This window comes from Garra rufa, chromosome 22 (assembly GCF_049309525.1).
Source record: "Garra rufa chromosome 22, GarRuf1.0, whole genome shotgun sequence".
Classification (NCBI taxonomy): Eukaryota; Metazoa; Chordata; class Actinopteri; order Cypriniformes; family Cyprinidae; genus Garra; species Garra rufa.
In genome coordinates this window covers 26,235,442-26,260,836 of record NC_133382.1, presented here as the reverse complement: position 1 = coordinate 26,260,836, position 25,395 = coordinate 26,235,442, and the positions used below count along the sequence as shown (strand labels likewise).

Genomic DNA, 25,395 nt, shown 5'->3' with positions numbered 1-25,395 from the left:
GAAAATACAGACTCTGTGATCAGAATTTACAGTGCCTTGCGAAAGTATTCACACCCCTTCATTTTTTTTCACATTTTGTTGTGTTGCTGCCTTATGTTAAACTGCTTTGAATTAATTTTTTTCACATCAATCTACACTCCATACACTATAATGACAAAGCAAAAAAAAAAAAAACATAAAAAAAAAACATCTTTGCAAATTTATCAAAAAAAAAAAAACTTAAATGATTCCACTGCATAAGTATTCATACCCTTATCTGGGACAGTTGATATTGCTTGTAGATGTTACTACACTTCGAGTGAAGTTAAGTGGCAAATTCAATTGAATGGGGATGATCTGGAAAGGCACACACATCTTAAAACGTAAAAAGGTCTAACAGCTGAAAATACATCAGAGGAAGAGCCAAGCCCTGAGGTAAAATAAACTGACTGTAGAGCTCAAAAACAGGATTGCGTCAAGCCATCTGGGGAAGAGTTCAGAAAAAATTCTGCTACATTGAAGTTTCACAGAAGCATGTAGTCTCCGTTACCCTTAATGGAAGAAGTTTAAAACAACCATAACTCTTCCTTCCTTCTGGCTAAAGTGAGCAATTGATGGAGAAGGGCCTTGGTTAGACTGATTACCAAGAACCTGATGGTCACTCGAGATGAGCTCCATGATCATATATGCAGATGGAAGAAACCCATCACTTCAACACTCCACCAATCTGGGCTTTATGGTGGTGTGGCAAGACTCAATCCTCTCTAAAAAGCATCTAAAGGACCCTCTGACTGTGAGAAACAAGGTTCTCTGGTCTGAGGAACCTCAATTCCAAGCAGAATGTTTGAAGGAAACATGGCACTGCTCATCACCTGCAGAGTTCCATCGCAAAAATAAAGTGTGCTGGTAGCAGCCTCATGCTGTGGGGCTGTTTTTCAGTATCAGGGACTGAGGGACTTGTCAGAGTAGAAGAAAAGCTCACTGAACCAAAATATTGAGATAGCCTTAATAAAAACCTAGTCCAGAGCCTTAGACTGGGCAGAAGGTTCACCTTCCAACAGGGAAATGACCCTAAGCACACAGCAAGAATGGCTTATAGACAAGTCTGTGAATGTCCTTGAGTGGCCCAACCAGAGCCTGGGCTTGAACCAAATCAAACATTTTTGTAAAATTTGCCAGACCCCATCCAAGCTGACAGGGCTTGAGAGGTGAAGAGGTGAGGCGAAGAATTGCAAATAACTGCCAAATGTTGATGTTAACATCTTGTTGCATCATACCCAAAAAGACTTGAGTATTAAAGGGTATGAATACTTATGCAATGTACTTATTTCAGTTTTTTTAATACATTTATGAAGTTATGAAAATTCTGTTTTTCCTATTCATTATGGTGCATGGAGTGTAGATTGATGTGTAAAAAAAGCCATTTAAAACAGTTTAACACAAGACAGCAACATAACAAAACGTGAAAAAATTAGGGGGTATGAATTCTTTCGCAAGGCATTGTATGCCAGTATAAAAGTACAGACTATTTGTCTGCCTGTCTGTCATGTTTATAGAATTAAATGACCTAAAATTTTAATTTACAATAATTTTGATCTTGCATCCTAAAAAAAAATGTAAAAATTTACGTATTAAAATTTCCGTACTGATTTTTTGCAGTGTAAACAAAGACAAACTTTGAATGTTAGCTTGAAAAACCTTGTTTGAATGTTTTGGAAAAAGTACAAATGTTACAAGTACAGACTATTTGGTAACACTTTACAATTAAATTCCATTTCTTAAAATTAGTTAACTACAATAATTAAGATAAACTAACATAAAAATACTTCTAAAGCATTCATTAATCTTAGTTAATGCTGATTCCATCCATCCATCTAGACTTTAGCTACAAGACTGGAAAAGATGTGAGAAATGAAGACGGTGGACGATGGAAAGTTATGCAGATAACACATGCACCTCATGGATACATTATTCAAAACGAATGTAATATATTCAGTACTGACACACATAAATAAAATGAGCGGCCTCCACTCCACACCTAATAGCGTCTCTGTGATGATACAAATTCAATAATAGAAGTCAGCAACCTGAGCGCTTTTCACTAGATGTTCTAGTTCATTGTTCCGTCACATAGCAACTTCAGCAAAGAGAAGGGGCATGCGGAGGAATGAATTATCGGAAAACATTGGCTTGCTCTAGCGAATTGCACTCTCTTCATATATGTGTGTGTCAGTTTTTCCGCTCTATGTGTTGATGTATTACTGCATTACCAAAATGAAAACTCTGAAGTGTCCTTGGCAAGGACATTTACCACTTCCAGTGAATGTCTCCAAAACATTCACACTAGAAATCAGAGTATAGAGACGGAGAGAAAAAGAGGTACATGAGGTAAGAAACGAGGCTCTGATTAAACAGCCTTAAAATGGGTGTTACAAAAGGGATGTTGTAGTCTCACACCCACACCAGTGAACCCTGCAGAGATGAACACATCACAATGAATGCCTCCGAGACAATCAGAGACAGGCAGGCGGGTTCTGACGTCACACGCACGCATGTGGAGAGAAGGGGTGATCAGCATCTGCTCTGCCGTTTTTATTTTTTCTCTGAGAGAGGAATGTGGAAAGAGGGGGCCCGGGGATGGCTGGTCGTGCAACACTCCAAGAAATATGAATATCTGAAACAAGGAGTGAAGAAGATGAAACTCACACAGTGATTGGAGAAGTGTGAGTGGCAGCATCATGATGGTTGCACTCTGATTCCCACGCACCGAAAACGCCATAAAAATAAGTGCGACAGCCGTTTCACAATACACGCACGTGTGCATGCAAATAAACAAACACCCACATATACATAAACGCATATATAGATATATATAGTAACCTGCATATGCCAACACCAGACACTATTTTATCAAAAGAAAATGGCAAAATAACACTTTGGCGAATCAAGCTGTTACATACTGAAATGTTTGTTGTTATGCAGTTTTCATTAAATGTAAACCAACTGAGACCTTGCATATTCTTAAAGAGCACAAAGCAAATAAACAAATAAAAATGCTGGCTGACATGTAAAGACACCAACCACAATTAATTTTTTAAAGTGGCATTTAGAGGCAGATTTGTCTGAAACATGCCTACTTCACTACTATATACAGTACTAGGGAAAAAAAAACACTTACAGTATCAACCTTTTTTTTGCGTATAAGTGGGCGCAGCCATTTGTAAATTGTATGGGTCTATCTTCCGGTCCACATTCACGTCTAACTATTTTTAACTGTACAAAACAGCTTGTTTTGCTCCTTGATATTGCAAATTAGTGTGTTTTGCCATTTTTTTATGTATTATCTTAATTATGAACACACTGGTTTGTAATGGAAACCGTTTTACCATTTACTGCACGTTGTTATTCTTCTCGTTATTTCCCTACAGTGGCTAATGAACTTTTGCATTCAAGAATAAGGTGGATTCATAAAACAGTAACCAAAAAGTATGGTACAATGGGGCTAAAGGCACACCCTAATAAAAAAAATTTCACTGTGCCCAAAGTGTATGATTGCAGAAAAATATATACGTTTGTATAATGTTTTTTTTAAATAACGTCTAAGTTGATACTTGTTCAATACAATCATTTTAGCAAAGTTTATAATATGTTAAAATATGTTAAAATAAAACATTTTAAAATACAGAAACAAAATAATTTTTGTTGTTTTCATAAATGTAAAGATTCTGAAAGCACTGGAGGAGATTTCATAGTAATTTAATATAGATTTACTGTAGTAACATCAAATTATATTTTATTATATGATATGATTAATAGCATGTTTTTAAATATGACTGAATTGATTCTAAACATGGTCATTATCTTTAAGATGGACACCCAACATAATATATGATATTTGCCATCTGAATCTAACAATGTCATGTCAACAAATATAAAACTCAGCCATCTATTAATTATCATGTTAAATATTGTGCCTTTTAGCCCCAACAGCAGGGGTGCTTTTCACCCCAAATAGCATTATTTTACAATTTTTTCAGTATTTAAAAACTGTTGCTTTAATTATCTTAAACAAAACTGAAAATCATTAAGAAGACCTTTGTCTCAAGATATATTGAAGAAAATAATAACACGGGGCGCCTTTAACTCTGTTGTACCCTACCTGGATGATCTGCTACTTTTGCTGAGATTTCAGAATTTGACATCTGACAGACACTTTAATATCACATGAGGCCATGGAAAGAGGTTGTGTATGGCATTGAAGCAATGCGACTGACAGCATGCATCAAACTCATTCATACTATATAAAACATATGTTTTTAATGGTCACAAAGTGTGTTCCTAGTGTGTCAAATGTAGTACAGTATACAATTTTGGACATACCTAAAGTCTTCAAGATTGCTTGAAAATTTCAGAGAGGTGTGTTCTGTTAGTGTCAGGACGAAGGGTTCATAACAAGCATAAGCATAGAAGGCTAGTCACAGAAAACGGGCAAAAACATTAGCATAGCCATAGCCTCAGGCAATCATGCATTATTTATAATATTTAAAGTTGGCATGATATGAAAATAGATGTGAACTATGTGAACGATGTTTTTTTTTTTTATTAAAATGTCTGGATCTGCTTTAATTAAACTGGATCTCCAGTCATTTAGCATTTAAAACCTGTTGAAAAAAACAGCATATACTGGTTAGGCATGTTTTAAAGCATGGCAGCTGGTTTAAGCTGGTCCTTTGTTGGTCATGATCTGGTTTAAGCTGGTCCTAAGCAGGAGCTAACCATCTTAGGACCAGCTCATGACTAGCTGCTATACTTCAAAACATACTTAACCAACATATGCTGTTTTTTTTTTTAACAGGGAAGTCCCCACCCTACATTTTATTAGTAATATATCGCTCTTGGATGTACATCACAATGCTTCATTGAACAGTTCACACTTCACACAATCAAAAAAGGAATAAACAAAAAATACACAAAATAACTGAAAAAAATGTGTAAAGTCTACAGCTTACCACTTGCTTCCCAGTTTTGTGTGCAGTATGCATCAGAACGTGGGTTGAGGCTAAGACTTACTCAAGCTCCAGTTCCAAAAAAACTCATGTAGCTGTGCTTTTTCGATCACTCCTTAGTTTCCTAATATTCTTTCTGCCTGGTTATTCAGGTTTTGCCATCCCATAACACAAAGTCTCATGATTTTTTAATGCGTGCAGAGGAATTTATTCGGCAAATGCATTTCCATCTCCCATTAGTTGCATTAACCCTTTTTCACACAAGTCAAAAACCACCTCAAGTAAGCGTAAAACTTTTTTGCGAATTAAGGGATTGTGGCAAAATGTGACGTTTCCATCACTTGTTTCTGATGCGATACTTCAAAATGCACATAAAACATAGTGATGGAAACATAGCTAATGACTCTTAAGTAACACTCCATTTTTTTTGGAAATAGGCTAATTCTCCAACTCTCCCCGAGTTAATAAGTAGATTTTTACCGTTTTGAAATCCATTCATGTCACGGATTGGTCAGGTTCTGCACCCACAATCACTCCCAGATCACCGTCACCTGAGTATTGATTAATGAACACCTGCACGTAATCATCACCAACACATAAAAGACACTCTCCACACACCACTCATTGTCCGGGCTCGTTCCAGAGAAAGCGGACTTCCAGTAACTCTTGGCGAGTATCACTATCGAGATTACTTACCCAATTGTACTTACCTTATCTCTGTCTCGTTCCAGTCTTCCAAGCGCCAGTCCTCTGTGTCTTCTCAGTATCCTGTCATTAGCGGTGTGTGGCCGTAAGCTGACTTCCGCGTCAGCGGAGGGTGGTGGATCCACGAACTCTCTGAACCCCTCTGGCTTTCGTTCTTGGAATCCTCCAGTCTCGCCACCTAAAACGGAAAGGACCTGTTACTCTCTTCACGTTACCATCCAGCTCAGTATTCATCACTTCAAGTCTTGCTCACCTTCACGAACTCACCATTCACCTCCGGCACTGCTGCTTGTATAAATAAAACACCATTTGTATAACACTTACCTTCTTGTCCCGTCTGCTTCATAACAGAAGCCCGGACCATAACAGTAAGCAGCATGAGTGCTCAGGATCCATTCCAGGAACTGGTGGATAATCTGCGGAAGGTTTTGTTGTCATCCCCATCTGTCACCCCTTCCGCACCACCGGCACCCGTACCTCCATGCACTTCTTCGGAACCACCATCCAGTCCCATGGCCCGACCAGCGCCCTACGCTGGCGGGGCGGAGGAGTGCAATGGATTTCTACTGCAATGTTCTCTTGTCTTTACTATGCAACCAGCGCTCTATCCTACAGACCAGTCTAAAATAGCGTTTATCACCTCTCTTCTCACAGGACCAGCTTTGAAGTGGGCCGAATCGATGTGGCAGCAAAGCGGGCCGACCACTCGTTCCATCCAGGCATTCATCAATCACTTCAAAGAAGTGTTCAACCGTACAGACGGGGAAGTATCAGCGGGTGAGCAGCTCTATCACTTATCACAAGGATCGATGTCCACTCATGAGTATGCTTTACGGTTTCGAACCCTAGCCGCTGCCAGTGGATGGAACGAGCGGTCGTTGCTGACCACCTATCGTCTCGGGCTCGAACCCCGTCTTCGCCTCCAACTAGCTGCGTTGGATGACGCTATGGGTCTGGAGCGTTTCATACAGCAATCCATCAGATGTTCTGACCGCATGCAATCATATCAGACTCTCTCCGATGTCTCTCCTAATGCACTCCTCCGCCCAGTGGAGACCGCCAGCCCTCCAGAACCAGAGCCGATGATACTTGAATCTGGTAGACTATCATCCGCTGAGCGACAGAGAAGGCTGACCCGGGGTCTGTGTCTCTATTGTGGAGCCAGTGGGCATGTTCGGATGAAATGCCCCCTTCGTCCTGTTCCTACCGCGGTGAGTGTCATCCAATCCGAAGTTGAAAAGATGTATCCTCTGTCTACATGTGTTCAGTTAACCACCTCCACATCTTCTGTCATAGCCCACGCTCTCATCGACTCCGGGTCAGCGGGGAACTTCATCTCGGGGAGCCTCTGTCGCCAGTTACAGCTCCGAACCGAAGCTTCGTCGAGCGTCTACCAGATTCAGCCCATAACACGTTCCATCACAGCACGACCCCGTATCCATCGTAAATGCCAATCCATCCACCTTCAGATAGGAGCTCTTCACCAAGAACTCATCCAACTTCTGGTTCTGGAGGGGGCCACCATGGACATCATCTTGGGGCGCCCGTGGCTGGTGAAGCACAATCCCATCATCTCTTGGGGCAATGGAGAGGTAATCCGGTGGGGTCATGACTGTTTTCCAGAGTGCTTTCCAGAAGCTCCACGCCCTATACCAAGACCCTTTCCTGTCTGCGCCACATCCATCGAGAGCCCTTTGGAGCAACGATCCACCGAGGTTCCGGATACCTACTCCTCTTTCCAGGACGTCTTCTGCCCCAAGAGAGCTTCCCAGCTACCTCCCCATCGGCCATGGGACTGCGCCATAGACCTGATTCCTGATGCTCCTTTGCCCAGAGGAAGGATCTACCCGTTGTCACTTCCGGAGACTAAGGCCATGGAGGAGTATATTCACGAGGCTCTCCAGCAAGGATACATTCGTCCCTCCACTTCTCCCGCGGCATCCAGCTTCTTTTTCGTGGCGAAAAAGGATGGAGGGCTGCGGCCGTGTATTGACTACCGCATCCTGAATCAAGCCACAGTCAAGTTCAAATATCCCCTTCCTCTCGTCCCAGCGGCCCTCGAACAACTCCGGTCAGCCACCATCTTCACGAAATTGGACCTCCGCAGCGCTTACAATCTGGTGAGAATACGGAAGGGGGATGAGTGGAAGACGGCCTTCGTGACCCCTACAGGCCACTATGAGTATTGCGTCATGCCCTATGGCCTGGTCAACGCCCCTTCCGTATTCCAAAACTTCATGCATGAAGTCCTCCGGGAGTTTCTCCATCGGTCAGTAATTGTCTACATTGACGATATCCTCATCTACTCCCGGAGTGAGACTGAACACATCCACCACGTTGCGGAGGTCCTCCAGAAACTCAGGGAACACCAACTCTTCTTGAAAGCAGAAAAATGTTCATTCCACCTTCCATCCGTTCAATTCCTGGGATACATCATCGACCGTGAGGGTATTCGTATGGACGAGAGGAAGGTGTCATCTGTCATGTCCTGGCCAAAACCCTCTTCTGTCAAAGAACTCCAGAGATTCCTCGGTTTTGCTAATTTCTACCGCCGTTTCATTCAAGGTTATAGTATCATCACAACTCCATTAACCAACCTACTCAAAGGAAAACCAACTAAACTTACCTGGAACCCCGAAGCCGCCGCAGCCTTCCAATCCCTCAAGGACGCCTTCACCCAGACTCCTATTCTGCGCCATCCAGATCCAGACCTTCCTTTCGTGGTGGAGGTGGATGCATCAACCTCGGGAGTCGGAGCGGTTCTCTCCCAACATCACGGAACTCCACGTTTACTCCATCCATGTGCCTACTTCTCCCGGAAGTTCAGCCCGGCGGAGAAGAACTATGACATCGGCAACCGGGAACTTCTCGCCATCAAGCTCGCCCTGGAGGAGTGGCGACACTGGTTGGAGGGAGCCAATCATCCTTTCCTGGTACTCACAGATCATAAAAACCTCCAATACCTCCGTGATGCAAAAAGGCTGTGCCCACGTCAGGCCAGGTGGGCACTGTTCTTTTCAAGGTTCCACTTCTCCATCTCCTATCGTCCCGGTCCAAAAAATATAAGAGCAGATGCCCTGTCTAGAATCCACGACTCCACTGATTCCACTGAACCTCCCAGCAATATCCTCCCACAAGACATCTTCATCAACCCCATCGAATGGTCTGCTCCCCCTAGTGTCGCTACTCCTGCTCCTCGCCCTCCGCCGGGCTGCCCTCCTGATCGACGTTACATTCCTAGAACACAACGGGTAGATCTCATTCGCTCCATCCACACTTCCCTGGGCACTGGACATCCCGGGACCAACAACACCCTCTCGCTGCTATCCGAGCGCTTCTGGTGGCCTGGGATGGCAAGGGATGTGCAACGGTTCATCCAGGGGTGCAAGGAGTGTGCCATGTCCAAAAGTCCCAGGCATTTGCCCGCAGGTAAACTCCATCCCTTGCCAATCCCGAACCGCCCCTGGTCACACCTGGGAGTGGATTTTATGACGGACTTACCAGCATCGGATGAAAACACCTGCATCTTTGTTATCGTGGATCGATTCTCCAAGTTCTGCAAGTTACTGCCCCTGAAAGGACTACCCACTGCCTTTGAAGCAGCCCAACTCCTGTTCAATCACGTCTTCCGTCAGTATGGAATACCTGAGGATATTGTATCGGACCGCGGTCCTCAGTTTATCTCCCGTCTATGGAAATCCTTCTTCCGTCTCCTAGGTGTGACCGTCAGCCTCTCCTCTGGCTATCATCCGCAGTCCAATGGCCAGACGGAGAGGAAAATCCAGGAAGTGGGGCGGTTCCTCCGGACCTTCTGCCACAACCACCAGAACTCCTGGAACCAGTTCCTGGGCTGGGCAGAGTATGCCCAAAATTCACTGCGGCAACCGTCCACCGGCCTCACACCATTCCAGTGCGTTCTCGGATTCCAACCACCGCTATTTCCCTGGAATGGTGAACCATCTGAGGTCCCCGCAGTGGATCTCTGGTTCCGGGAGAGCGAGAGGGTCTGGGACGAAGCACATCACCACCTACAGAGGGCAGTACGCAGACAGAAAGCCTTCGCGGATCGGAGGAGGGCCCCAGCCCCAGAATTCAGGCCAGGCGATCAAGTGTGGCTTTCCACTCGAGATATCCGTCTGCGACTGCCCTCCAAGAAATTAAGTCCCAGGTTTGTTGGTCCCTTCAACATCCTGGAACAGGTCAACCCCGTCACCTACAGGCTTCAACTCCCACCTGAATATCGCATTCACCCCACCTTCCATGTCTCACTACTGAAACCATTTTATCCACCTCTCACTCTCTCCACAGAACCTGACCACGAAGAAGAACCTCCTCCCCCCCTCATGCTGGAAGATGGAGCCGTCTACTCCGTCCGGGAGATTCTCCGGTCTCGTCGTCGTGGTGGTCTACTCGAGTACCTGGTTGACTGGGAGGGTTATGGACCAGAGGAGAGGTCATGGGTCCCAAGAGATGATATTCTAGATCCCACGCTCACTGAGGAGTTCCACGCTAGTCATCCTGAGTTCCCTGCACCCCGAGGACGAGGTAGACCACCACGGCGCAAGAGACTTCGGCCCTCAGGAGCGGGCCCTGGGGAGGGGGGTAGTGTCACGGATTGGTCAGGTTCTGCACCCACAATCACTCCCAGATCACCGTCACCTGAGTATTGATTAATGAACACCTGCACGTAATCATCACCAACACATAAAAGACACTCTCCACACACCACTCATTGTCCGGGCTCGTTCCAGAGAAAGCGGACTTCCAGTAACTCTTGGCGAGTATCACTATCGAGATTACTTACCCAATTGTACTTACCTTATCTCTGTCTCGTTCCAGTCTTCCAAGCGCCAGTCCTCTGTGTCTTCTCAGTATCCTGTCATTAGCGGTGTGTGGCCGTAAGCTGACTTCCGCGTCAGCGGAGGGTGGTGGATCCACGAACTCTCTGAACCCCTCTGGCTTTCGTTCTTGGAATCCTCCAGTCTCGCCACCTAAAACGGAAAGGACCTGTTACTCTCTTCACGTTACCATCCAGCTCAGTATTCATCACTTCAAGTCTTGCTCACCTTCACGAACTCACCATTCACCTCCGGCACTGCTGCTTGTATAAATAAAACACCATTTGTATAACACTTACCTTCTTGTCCCGTCTGCTTCATAACAATTCAGCCATTCTCCTGTTCTGACTATATCACTTTTAGCATAGCTTAGCATAGATCATTGAATCCTAATAGACCAATAGCATCGCATTCAAAAATGACCGAGTTTCGATATTTGTCCTATTTAAATCTTGACTCTCTGCAGTTATATTGTGTACTAAGACCAGCGGAAAATGTAAAGATGCGATTTTCTAGGCCGTTAAAATTAGGAACTACACTCCCATTCCGGTGTAATAATCAATGAAGTTTGCTGCCGTAACATGGCCGAAGCAGGCGCAGTAATATCACGCAGCACATTGTAGCACAACGTGACTAACTGCATGCACAAGGAGCATTCCTCGTTGGAAGTTACCTAGCTGGGAACTAATTTCAGGCGCTGCGTGATATTACTGCGCCTGCTGTGTCCATATTATGGCAGCAAACTTCCTTGACTATTACACCGGAATGGGAGTGTAGTTCCTAATCTTATCGGTCAGAAAATCGCATCTTTACATTTTCTACATTTTGGCTGGAGTGCCCATGAACTCCTCTAGAGGGCACTCCATCTCACTCCTTTACTACTCCACCCCGAACTGCATTTCCCAGAAACCCTTGCCTATAGGAACCAATTGCAGATTCTTCCCATTGTCAATCAGGAGGACTTTAAAAGACGCATGAGTATTGAATGTTTGTTTAGCTTTTCTGTGTTTTCCTGTGTTCCTACACTGTAAGTTTTCACCAGTTTCAACTTAAAAACTTAAGTTTGGCAGCTGCCTTAAAATTTTAAGTTAAATCAACTTAAGTCATTTCAACTCAAGTTAAATTAAAGTTCAAGTTAAATCAACTCATTTTATTGTAACAAGTTAAAATGACTTGAAATTAAATTTTAAGGCAGCTGCTAAACTTAGGTTTTTAAGTTGAATTTGGTGAAAACTTTTTACAGTGTAGTTTCCTTGCTTTTGACTTTTTCACCCTGGACTGTTACCTTGTTTTTGTGATTGTTTGCTGCCTGCCCTGACCCTGTGCCTGTTTTATGGATTACTTATGTGCCTAGCCTCTGCCATTGTTGTTTGCTAGTGTTTCGACCCACTGTTTTGGAATACGTTCTGAAATAAAGCTTTGCATTTGAATCCTCGTTGTCACGCCTCCATTTTACACATACAATCCACTGCAGTTTCCAGCTGAAATGAACACTAGAGGCATTAAAACACCAACAACTTTTATCCCTTTTTACATACATGATTATTGGGAGCAGATTATTGATTAATAAAAACTTTTTTTAATCAATAATCTGCACAACACTGCACAACACCTCAATATGCTTTAACCGTAGTGCATGACTATAAACTAATATATTTTGATATTTATATCACATAACCTGCTCCATATGTATGACTTTTCTGATGTGGTAAACTTGCTCGGATGTTCAGCTCATACAGCATTGCACATGCTATAAACACTAATCACAATAAAAGAGCTTGTAGAAATGATCTAAAATGGCTGCTTTAGCAAATGCATTTCTATTTTACGCTTGCTTTCGTTTTGTACGCAACAGACACATTCGTCAAGTTTTTTCAGATCTGGGTTTTACTCCATCTGCTTCTTTTGGCATTGGTTGCTGCTTGGTTTTGCTAATTGAACATGTTGAATTGGCGTTTGAAATGCTTAAATAATGACGTTCTGTATTCAGGTGATCGTCAGAGCTGGTCTGCTCCTGGCAGTGTAATATGAATTGGCCTTTGAATGCTATAAAGCATTAACCTTTTAGCACCACTCACCAGACATTTCATTTCCGGACTGTGATACATACAACAATCAACATAATAAAACACTGCCAGATTCATCTGTTTTGGACGGAACTGCACACGCTTTTAGTGTCACTCCATGAACGTTTCATTTTGAAATGTGCAAGAAGCAATGTAATCATTTTGCAGAAATGTCACCACATGCACCTTTTTCCAATGAGCCTGGGTTGCTAATAACTCTGCGAGTTTATTTGTGGCCATTCTGTGTGCTGGTGGTTGCAATATCCTTCATTCCCCTGATAACATCTCTGTCAACAATGTGCACCGCCAGAGGGGTGGTGAGAAAGACAGAGGAAACGCTGTGGAAAAGTGGACTCTGTTATTTTTAGGGCTACCAGGGGGAATTATAGCAGTCCTGCAGCAAGAGCAATGCAAGTGGGTAACCTGGTTTTCCTTGAGAGAGAAACACGATGAGAATATTTCCAGAGCGATGTCTAGCAAACACGTGCTGTCGCTGTCATCCCGCGTTTCTTTTCCTCGTTCTTCCACCCTCATTTTACGTCTGTCGATTTTCTCTCTCCTCTTATCTCGTTACTTCCTCCCTAGATTCATTTTTCACCCTAATGTGTGTCTCATAAACCTGCCCTCCCTCTTTTTCCCCCACCTACTCTTCTCGCTCTTTCTCGTTTATAGATACACGGATATATTACGTTACGCCTCCGTAGTAAGGCCTTGTGCTTTGTGTGGGCTTCTGAAGCCATCACTTCACAGAGCAATATCATTTTCACACAGGCAACCCATTAGCCAGGCATTCTTGCTGATAATTGGAAAATCAGAAGCTTGGGTTTGCACGTACGACATTACAACCAAAACATGGCATTATTGAGGGCAACAGTGCTAAGCAACTTCGTAACACTTAGCTACTGCTTCTAAAGGAACTGTTGAAACTTAAAAGCATTGGGTAGAAACTTGTCTGAATGCATTTTAAAGGTCATGCAGGCAACAACACAATCCATACCTCCTGCGATGCAGCACAAAAGCACACATAAAGGCCTGGGATGGGTCAAGATGGCTGTCTAGTAGGGCAGTGCAATATATTGGAATTATTGAAATATCGCAAATGTACATATTACAATATGCATATAGCTACAGCTTGCAATATACATCAACAACAGAAAGCTTATTTATTATTTTCAGATGATGTATAAATCTCAATTTCAAAAAAATTACCTATATGACTGGTTTTGTGGTCCAGGGTCACATATATATTTCAACACAAAATTTATTTTATATTGTAAAAATATTTTGCAATATTACAGATTTGTTCCATTCTGTTAAGCTGTTTAAACCAGCCAGTCATTTGAACGTAAACCAGCCTAATTATAAATGTCTAGAAAACCCTGAAAATATGTATTTTTCCTGAATATAAATATCTAGTTTTTATCTGTGGTTGTCATTTATAACATCCTAAGCCAGACTCAGATAAGAAAGCAAACAGTAGGCATCAGTTTTCTTTGGCTTGCTTATGGCCAGCAATTCCCAGAGAGGGACTGTACTGCATAAAGAAGTATGAAGGTCATCACCTCTGATTCCAGTTATGTAAGATAATCAGAAATACACAGTGGGAATGTGGAGGGGAAATGACAGAGCGCAACAAACGAGGCCTATCAGAAAAAGACAAAATGGGCAGGTACCGTAGATAACAAAACGAGGAGAAGGAAATGGAAAGAGAGTGGGAGTTAAAATATCCACACAGACGTCAAAGTTTTGAAAGGGAGAATACAAAGGGCATCTGTCTGTCCACCCATCCACATTCAGAGGTCATTCTAAAGTACTCTGAATATCCTTTGACCGTCCTATGTGATAAATTACTACCTTTAAAGCTACTGCATGGTGGCAGAACATTTGGTCAGGCTTCAATCAGATGACTGTAACCTTGCTATTGACCTGCATTCAGAGTGTGTGGACACAGCATTATCGTGACACGGTGATGAATGCAAACTACTGGAACGGCATAAGGATGGGGGCAGGATGGAGATGTCATCTTTGAAAAATCGCTCCATGTGCTTGACTCTGATATGTTGAGGTACTCACAAATGACAAAAAACTGCTTCCTGCCAAGCAGCCGGGCCTTTGACAATCCAGCAATCAATCAGTTTTGTCAAAAGCCTTCAAACTGCAGAAAAAACTGTCTAACTCTTGACTACAACACTTTTTCTGCCAGGCCTGACAGGGACAGTTCAGAATCAGTTCAACATAAGAAAAAAAAAGCAATAATGCACATATATATTTATAAACATACTTTCCAAATGCTGGAAAATGATGGTATTTAACAGGGTTTTTCAAGGGTTTTGTTTGTATGACTGACCCAGACAACCTCACTCAGACTCTCAGCCAACAGAAGTACAATTATCCACAATATACAAAAAAGGTAGAGATGCTATTTATTGCATTTTCCATAAGGAACATCAACTAACGTTGAGGGATGCATGAGATATTCATACTATATAAGTGAGTTGTTTTATCGGTATTGGCCAAATTGAATATTTAATTGTGCATGCTCATTTCCCTGTTTTTAAAATGAAATGAATTAAAATTTATATATTTTAATTGCTATTATTATAAAAACATTGTTGAATGTAAAATTTGAAAAACTGATACTTTTTGAAATGCCTTGTTAGTCAGTTTTTAGTATTTTATTTTTAATGTATTTAAACAAAATAATATTAAATTTTAACTGATAAACGGTGATATTATCAGACATAACATGCTTACCAGAGGCCATTTTTCAGAAATACTGTAGGTACATAGCCATGGATATTACAGAAACACCAAATAAAATTCAAAAGAAGGCAAACTGGACTAATTAAGCTTAAAACTTGAAACTTAAAACTTTAAAACTTAAAAAAAAGAAAAGAAATCACCTTTTTGAATCAGGCAATACATTTAAAGAAGGTTGATGTCTTTGAGATATTCAAAGATGTATTCTCAATGCTGATGGAAAACAACAGCCACGCTTTGTATCGTTTCTGAGTTTTCTTAGGGATTTAGAAGTCCTTAGATTTAAAAAAATTGTGAATGACTTTTTTATAAGTTGTAAAAGTCCTTAGATTAAAATAAAAACAGTAAATTACTTATTTAAATCCTAAAACACCCCTAATTTTTAAGAGTTGCTTCTAAATCTATGCATTTGGAGCAACTTGTTGCTTGTAGATTATTTTGTGAATACGGCTCATTCAAAAAGTACATTTTTTGTTCATCTTCTTTACTGCAGTACCTTCAAAGATCAGCAGGGGTCACTTATTTTTGCCATTTCAAACAATTCTCATCTTTTTAGCCAGATAGATAAACTTACCTTGGTGAAATATGTACATAAGATTATTTTAACAGTAATGTTCGATATATCAGAACAATTTAAGCGTTTCATTCGTATGGCATAAAAACGTATGTTCAATGACGATCTAGCCCAATAAGCCTAGTGACACTTCCGTCAACTGGCTTTAAACACTCTCACATTTTGCCATTTCTTTTTAGTTTGTCATTTACAAGCAGTTTATGAATCTTGCAAAGTGCCAGACCATCAAAATAGCAAGAGAAGCCCCAATAACTATAAAAAGCATCTGAATACTTATTGCCAAATCATGCTCTGCACTTATAAACAGACTGTGTCTTCAAACAACCAGTGCATGTTTGTGATTCATGCGACAGCCAAAAAACTCCTGAAACCTGAAAAGAAGATCAAAAGGAACATTTTACCATCTGTTCTGTACTGAGGGACCTCGGGCTATTTAAAAAAAAGAGGGAACATGAACAAAAAACAGGAAGAAGGTAGGGAATTCTCTGACAGCTTTGTGAGATCTGTCAAAAGCCTAAAAGATGGAGAAAAAAAATGCAACACATCACCTTGGACTCAACGACTCATTCTATTTCAGTTTTAATCTCGACGGATCTCACATCGGTCTGGATGACCTGCCCGGGCTTTCATGAATATTCCATCCTAATGGAGAGCTTTTTGTGAGTTGCTATAACCCACAAGCAAAAGTTTGCGAGGTTGCAAGTACCTTACATAAAGGTCTTTCTAAATTATGCATGGGAGGTATGAAAAAACTGCAGAAAGTAATGAAATCATACTAGTTTGGCCATGAATCATGATTATCTGTCCACGGGGTGCTGAAGTACTTTGTAAGTGTATTACAAGTGCACATGCCGAAGTGCTTAGCTCTGTATTGTTCATGGCTCAGTGAACTGAATTCCACTGGGAAAGATCTTAAACGAGAAACGCTCCACTTTTAATGAAATCACTTTAATTCGGTACGACTCGGAACCACCTTTTGGTTGAAAGCATAATTATAAGTGATCACTTCAATCAAAATGCATTTCTTTTGTCAAGTGAGTGACAACTAATTAACCTGTTTGAAGCACAAAACTCATAACATAAAAATAATTTCAATTACTGCAAGTCCAAAGCATGACAAGTTTCCAGCGACAAGCTATTTTCCTCACAACATTTCACTCAAAATTGCTACGAGATGCGACACATTTACAGTCAATCAGAAGATGTTTCATGTTCAAAAATCAAGCATTTAATGTTTAATCAGTCTGGTGGTTTTAATATACATAAAGACAAGCCGTGTTCAAATTAATCAGTCAACACCACTGCAAAGCTTTTTCTTTAAAATGCCAGGGTATCAAAGACAGTCTCAAAACTTTGGTTTGAAACAGCCCGTTTCCTTTGTGTCATGGTATTCCCGTGAACATAAGTCAAAGACTGACATGGAAGAGGCGAAATTTTGTTATTTGTTTGAATTTCGTTATTTTTGTTTTCTGTCACATTAACTATTTTAACGATATCTTGACTACTTTCTGGGCCCTGAATGTGTCAGTTGCATTGCTGTCTATGCAGGGTCAGAAAGCTCTTGGATTTAATCAAAAATACCTTCATTTGTGTTCTGAAGATTACTAAAGATCTTACAGGTTTAGAACAACATGAGGGTGAGTAATTAATGACAGAATTTTCATTTTTGGGAGAACTATCCCTTTAAAGGAGAAGTTCACTTCCAGATCCAAAAATAATTTACTCACCCCCTTGTCATCCAAGATGTTCATGGCTTTTCTTTCTGCAGTCGTAAGAAAATTATGTTTTTTGAGGAAAACAGTTTAGGATTTCTCTCCATATAGTGGACTTCTATGGTGCCTGCGAGTTTGAACTTCCAAAATGCAGTTTAAATGCAGCTTCAAAGGGCTTTAGATGATCCAAGCTGAGGAAAAAGGGTCTTATCTAGCGAAGTGATTTTCTAAAAACAATACAATTTATATATTTTTTAACCCAAAATATTTTTTCCCCTAATCTTGTCTAGCTCTGCATGTACTCAGTTCAAGGCAGTTAGGATATGTTGAAAAACTCCCATCTCATTTTCTCCTCCAACTTAAAAATCGTCCTACATCTCTGTTTTAGATTTTTTTTTGTAAAGGGCATTTTATATGTTCACTTTTGAAATTCGAGGAGAAAATGAGGTGGGATTTTTTCAGCCTACCCTAACTGTCTTAAACCAGATTATACAGAGTACATGCAGAGACAAGCTAGACAAGACTTTTAGGTTAAAAAGTATATAAATTGTCTTTTTTTTTTTTTTTTTAGAAAATAACCAATCGTTTTGCTAGATAAGACCCTTTTTCCTCGACTGGGATTGTTTAGAGCCCTTTGAAACTGCATTTAAACTGCATTTTGGAAGTTTAAACTCGAGGCCACCATAGAAGTCCACTATATGGAGAGAAATCCTGAAATGTTTTCCTCAAAAAACTAAATTTCTTTGCGACTGAAGAAAGAAAGACATGAACATCTTGGATGACAAGGGAGTAAATTATCTGTAAATTTTTGTTCCGGAAGTGAACTTATCCCTTAATGTAAAGGAGAAGAGAATGCAACATATAGAATGCAACAGTTAGGTTCCAGAAGTAAAAAAAACTGGCATTAATTTTTTCCACAGGGAAATTGATTTTTCATAATAACCTATTAACCTTTAAAGACAGACCTACTGTGAGCTCTGGGGTTGCTAATTGATGGTATTTGCTTTTGCTGAAGTCATCAGTTCATACTATTTCAACCTAGGTTTAAAATAATCATGTTTAACAGTGGTAAAAAACTACATTACCCATGATGCTATAAAGAAAATGTCACCAATGAGAGAGTCACAGCCAGCAAATTGTGGCAAATGAGCTCTCAGCTCTGCTCACTCCCGAGAAACACCACAAATGACGTCTCACATTCTCAAAACACTTAAATATTTGAATATATCTATGCATATTTTGCAATAAACTTAAAATATATTCCTTCCATATATACAATCAATAACTTTAAATGAATAATTTTTCATTGTTTTTCATTTGATTATGTCATTTGCAATGGGTTGTAGTTCTTTCCCTCATTAAAGCTGGCTTGGTTTGGTTTGGTTCATGGCTTGTAATGCTTTAAGGTGTTACTTTTTCCAAAAATGAAAAATCCTGACATTAATTACTCCGTAAGACCTTGTTTGATATTTTGATTAAATCTGAGTGCTTTCTGACCCTGCATAGACAGCAACACAACTGAAATGTCCTTAGATCTAGAAACGTAAAATTACGGTCGAACCCCTGATATCACATGGAGTATTTTACAGATGTCCTTGCTACTTTTATGAACCTGAGAACATTTCAGTTGTGTTGCTGTCTATGCAGGGTTAGAGAGCTCTCGGATTTCATAAAAAAAATATCTTAATTTGTGTTCTGAAGATTAGTGAAGGGCTTACAGGTTTGGAACGACATGAGGGTGAGCAATTAATGACAGAATTTTCATTTTCAGTTGAACTAACCTTTCAATGAAGACTTTTAAAATAAATACATAATAATAAATAAGTAATACTTCCAGAACCAGGGCCATGTTCCACTCTACAGAGATGACAAAATGTCCTGTCACTCATTGCTAGTCATGGTCAGCTGGGACAAAAACGCATTAAAATGGCAGTGATTTGATCAAATCATGTCTGGTTAGCACTCAAGGTTAAGCTGTTTTATTATCAACGGAGTACATCAGAAGACAATCAAGACCTGCCTATGGGACTGACTGTGACTGCACTTTAAGACAATGAGATTAAAAAAGATTAAAAATGAATGCAAGATGAAAGCCACAAATTTCCTAGTTCGTCTAAAACATGCAGCTCGAAATGTTCTTATAGCTAGCTTTTTGTTGTTATTTAGCTCAATACTAAATTATGCCACTTGCTTGTATGATCAAGAAGAGGTCAAGGACTTCACATTTCGGTCTGAGAGTCTTTCTAGAGGAGACACGGGTGGCAAGGCTCGTCTCTCGCCACTTACAAATGACCCTCTTCAGAAATTCAGCCGATCACTGTTTCTTTGCCAAACTGATCCTTTCCTTGATTGGCTATTTTCTTATAGGTGAATAAATAAAGGAAATGCAGAGTGTAGAGAACAAAACAATGTATCTTTTCACAGCTCTGACAAAAGCCAGTTCAAAGCAGCATAAATCATAATTACATGTTGCAACAATGAGCAACATGAGAAGTGCTTTGTGACTGGGAATAGCTGAAAGGCTAACGTGATTCACCTCCCAACGTCAGACCCTTAAATTAGCTCCTGCAGACAGTCTCCCACCGGGAAAAAAGGCGGTGCTGCTAATTAAGTGCACAATAATCAAGTCAAGAGTCCAAACAGAAATGCAAAGACATGGGGCAGTCCAAAGTTATTTTTGTTTTTAAGTTATTTTAATATTTCCTTTCAAGGAATTCTAAAACATGATGTAGTCAGCCATCCTACATCACTTTTCAACCCGCAATGCAACTGCGAAAACACAATGCCTGTCAGGAGTGGAAATCAAGCTTTTCAAAAACAAAGCTTGTTCAGAAGCATTGTTTTCTGGCATATTCAACACTGTGTGCGTAGTTTTGTTTTGTTAAATTGCAAATGAGTTTAGCAGACCTATGCAGAGATCGGAGAGAAATGATAAAAAAATGATTCTATTATTACAGAAATCATTGAAAGCTTGCATAACAGTGCATCAGGCAGCATCTTTTGATTGTACCATCACTCCACACTAAAACAATACCAGAGGCTACATTGTACATTTGTTTTTGTTAAACTGCCAGCTAGTTTCCAGAACTTAAAAATACAGTGATAATGTTTCAGATTTTACAAGATTAAATTTTGGTGACTGTATTACAGTTTAGAACTGTCATACGTTTTTGAACAATAAGATTTTTAATGTTTTTCAAAGAAGTCTCTTCTGCTCACCAAGCCTGCATTTATTTGATCCAAGTACAGCAAAAACAGTAAAAATTTGAAATATTTGTATTATTTAAAATAACTGTTTTCTGTATTAAAATAATAAAAAAATGTCATTTATTCCTGATAAATAAATTGTAGAAATTAATACTTTTATTTAGCAAGGATGCTTTAAATTGATCAAAATGACGATAACAACATTTATAATGTTACAAAAGAAATTTGATTTAAGATAAATACTGTTCTTCTGAACTTTGTATTCATTAAAGAAACCTGTAAAAAATCTACTCAGCTGTTTTCAATATAATAATAATAATAATAATAATAAATGTTTTTTGAGCAGCAAAACAGAATATTAGAATAATTTATGAAGGATCATGTGACACTGAAGACTGGAGTAATGATGCTCAAAAAATTTCAAATAGTAAAAATATTTCACAAATTCACTGTTTTTGCTGTACTTTAGATTGAATACATGCACGCTTAGTGAGCCTGAAATTAAAAATCTTACTGTTAAAAAACATTTGACTGCTACTGTATGCCATTAGATTATGTACTATTAATATTTCACCCTTTCAGTAAAATTAGACAATAATCATAAGAAATGCCTTCCCTCGTGTACTAACTTTCTCTCAAATATATATTTTTCACAATTAATATTGTTACAGCCTAGGGCATTACAGCATGTGTCTGTTGAAATTTAAATAAAGATAATTCAAAAATGAAAATAAATTAGAATCCTATTACTTTTGTACACATTAAAAATAAAGCTCTACCAGTTCTGTGCATGCCATTCCTGTTTATTAAAGTTAAATCTTACATTTATTATCTACGTTTGAACGACCACACTCTTTAAAACCGTTTCAGCACTTGGAGCTGTCCAGTGCATCATTACAAATGACCGTCTGCTAAACCACAATAAACACGACCAACAGAAAACTAAAAGAAAACCGTATTTCACTTTAACAACAGTCGTTTAAGCATTAAAGACTGCCAGTCTTGAACAATTCAGTGGTTTGAAACAATTACATCGTTAAGTGGGATTAGCCTACCTATCACTCCCCACATCAGCTCACTATAATGCGGTTGTGCAGGGACTGTTGTTGTCTCATTACACAACACAGCGAACCTGCTGATGATGCCAATGATCTGGCTAAAGTTTAATATTTTCCAACATTTTCCGACATATACCAATTGTAATTTAGCATAAGGTTAATCTTTCCTTCGATAAATGACAAAACAAGTGTTGGAATGTCATCTTAAACATCTTCCTTAATGCATGGGCGCTCTACAGTAAGGAAAAAGTTATTTATAGTGGTGTACGGGACACATCATCCACTGTTATTTCTCCCTATAGACTGGTTATTTAGTCTATTCTATAACTGAGTCGGGTTATGCATCTCATCTGAAACAATACATTAAATAGCCAATAATTTCCATCCATGGTGATTTAATCCTAATCAGCTGTGGTTTTCTAAAAATCAAATCCATTCCAGCGCAGTTTTTTGTTGCATTTGACGATCTACTTGCAGCGGCTGAGCAATGCTGATGTCAAAGCGCAAGCGCCTTCTTTTGTTTCAAAAACTGCCTTATTTATATCATATAGACAAACGAAGAGCTCCTAAAGACAGCTTAATGAAAATACCTTAATGCATATCGGACATTCAACGCTTCCCCTGTCGCCTCGCGTTGTATTTACACGGACATTTGTAGAGCACTCTGTAAAACATGGCTGTGCGCTGTTTGCCACTGTAGAGCCCGTAATGATGTAACCCGCACTGCAATACTCCAAACCATACATACCAAATCACATATTCCACTAAAAATAAGGGGAAAGAGCACTCACGGTGTGTCATAGATCCGTCCTCTGCTGACATGTCTTCAGTGAAGGGCCAGGCACCCCAGAAGTGCTGGTTAATTCTATGAGGCTGATGCCCGCTGCTCTCCGCTGCTGTTGTTGGTTCAGATGCTCTCAGTGAGGGATCAGAGAGAGTTTGAGCGCCACTGCTGAAGATTCAATATAAAACATCACCGACACAGCACTACATAACCCTCATGTCCTGCTTAGATGGGCTTTACTTTCCTGGTTGTTTCGGGTCCTAGAGACTACTGTGCTCTGTGGGCACCCTCATACAAAGAAAATGTATTTATTTATATCTATTATCGATCAATAAAGGCTATTAAATTATTTAATAGATATTGAAAATATGCAGAATAATAAATTGCAATGTATTGAATAATACATAAGAAATTGCTGCTTTTCATATACTGGAAAATGTGACAATATATTACTTATTTATCGTAATGCATGTGATTTTATATAGTTATAAATTATACTGTGTGTGTTTGTATACACATGTATGTGCAATATATACACAATCATAAGCGCACATACACACATATAGCTATAGCTATATATTTTTTAGTGCTTGACAACGATTAATTGCATCCAAAATAACGTTTTTGTGTACACGATATATGTGTGTGTACTGTGTATATTTATTATATATAAATATATAGTTTATTTATTAAATATATTATATGCAAATATTTTCAAAATATATACTGTATGTGTGTGTCTTTATATATACACATAATAAATAAACACAGTACATACACATATAATATGTACACCAAAACTTTTATTTTGGATGCAATTAATGGCGATTAAAGGAGAAGTTCACTTTAGGAACAAGAATTTACAGATAATTTACTCACCCCTTTGTCATTCAAGATGTTAATGTCTGTCTTTCTTCAGTCGTAAAGAAATTACGTTTCTTGAGGAAAACATTTCAGGAATTATTTATATACTTTTTAACCTCAAATGGCTGTGTAATCTGGGTCAATACAGTTAGGGTAGGTCGAAAAACTCCCATCTCGTTTGCTTCTTTGCACATCTTCTTTGCACATTCCCTTTTAAACACTGTGTCGGTACTTCTGCAGCGATGTAGGACGATTTTGAAGTTGGGGAAAAAACGAGATAGGAGTTTTTTGACATACCCTAACTGTATTGAAGGAAAAAAAAAGAGTTCACGCAGACCTAGATAAGACAAGCATTTGAGGTTAAAAAGTATATTAATTGTCAGTTTGTTTCGAAAATGACAGATCGTTTTGCTAGATAAGACCCTTCTTCCTTGGCTGGGATTGTTTAGAGCCCTTGGAAGCTACATTTTGGAAGTTCAAACTTGGGGGCACCATTGAAGTCCACTACAGAGATAATTCCTGAAATGTTTTTTTAAAGAAACATAATTTCTTTTCAACTGAAGAAAGAAATACATGAACAAATTGGATGACAAGAGGGTAAGTATATTATCTTAAAATTTTATATTTATATAATATAAATCTATAAGCGCTAGTTTCTCATATGGAAATGTATTATTTAATATATTGCTTTATATTTTATATGTTTTAGTTTAATAAGGGTGAAAATAATAATAATAATCATTATGATATTATATTATCCTGTTATTTCCCCTAAACATTATCATTATCTAATTAAACCCCAATATACTTATATTCATGAGCTGTAACCTTTTTACACACACAAAAAAGGTTAAAAAATCATTTTGAGGCCTACAAGAAAACTGTTGAAAAATGCAGAAGAAATGATATCACACATGCATGAGCTGTCATAACTGTGATTCACTGTGCCATATATTCTGTATAACAGCATGAATGTGATGTTGCTTCTCTGCTGGTGTGTGATAAAAATACATTTTCATCTTTTAAAATCTGATGTCTCTCCAGCAAAATATCCTCCGCATTCTTAGGGTACAAATCTATCACCAGGATAATAACATGAGGTATAAAAGCTAGAAGGTACATTTATGTACCTTATTTACACCAAAAAACATTTTAAGTAGTACCTAAACTGAGAGTGTGGTTATACACAGGGGCGCCGCTCACAAATTTGGGCCCTATGACAAAATATGAGGTTGGGCCCCCCCCACCAAACAAAAGCAGATCTCTGGGGGCCCCTAAATGGCGTGGGCCCTTAGAATTGTCCTAACTACTACTTTTCTGCACCACATACATAACTCTGGTGTGAGTCAGTCCAAAAACAGAACAGGCCGCAAGGTGCAAAGAACTTATCAGAGAATTTGTTGCATTTATTCATGGATTATGGCAGGGGTCAGTGAGAGTACATGCTAAAAGTATTGTAACTTTTTTAAGGAAAAACTTTTGGAATTTTTAAAAAGTTCAAATCTTTAGAATTATCATAGACGTTCTCTAGCTATTTTGGATTTATAAACAATTTTAATGGATTTATTATGATTGTCTGTTGTCAAATACTTGGCAGGAAAACAGACGCTGAAAAGGAATGGCCTGAGAGCGCCTGTGACATTTGGCTCAAAGCTGTTCTATTCAAGGAAGGTACAAAACTGCACATCAATGGCCCGTGTCTGACCAAAGGAAATTTCCTCTGGGCATGTTTTCATCTCCCCAGGCCTCCCTCAGGTCTTAATGACTGCACAATCACTTCTGCATAGAATACTTTGGAGTTTAGATAGTAGTGTTTACAGCAAGTAAATAATAACAAATGAT

At 39.5% G+C, this 25,395-nt stretch overlaps 1 protein-coding gene across 1 annotated transcript in view; it reads right to left on the bottom strand.

The window, feature by feature from the left end:
• Window positions 1-22,888, bottom strand: part of LOC141298436 (TANK-binding kinase 1-binding protein 1-like) — a 61,197-nt gene extending 38,309 nt beyond the window's left edge. Inside the window, exon 1 of the mRNA XM_073828958.1 lies at window positions 22,697-22,888. The gene's annotated coding sequence lies outside the window, so the exon portion shown is untranslated. The remainder of the gene's footprint in view (window positions 1-22,696) is intronic.
• Window positions 22,889-25,395: the final 2,507 nt, after the last annotated feature.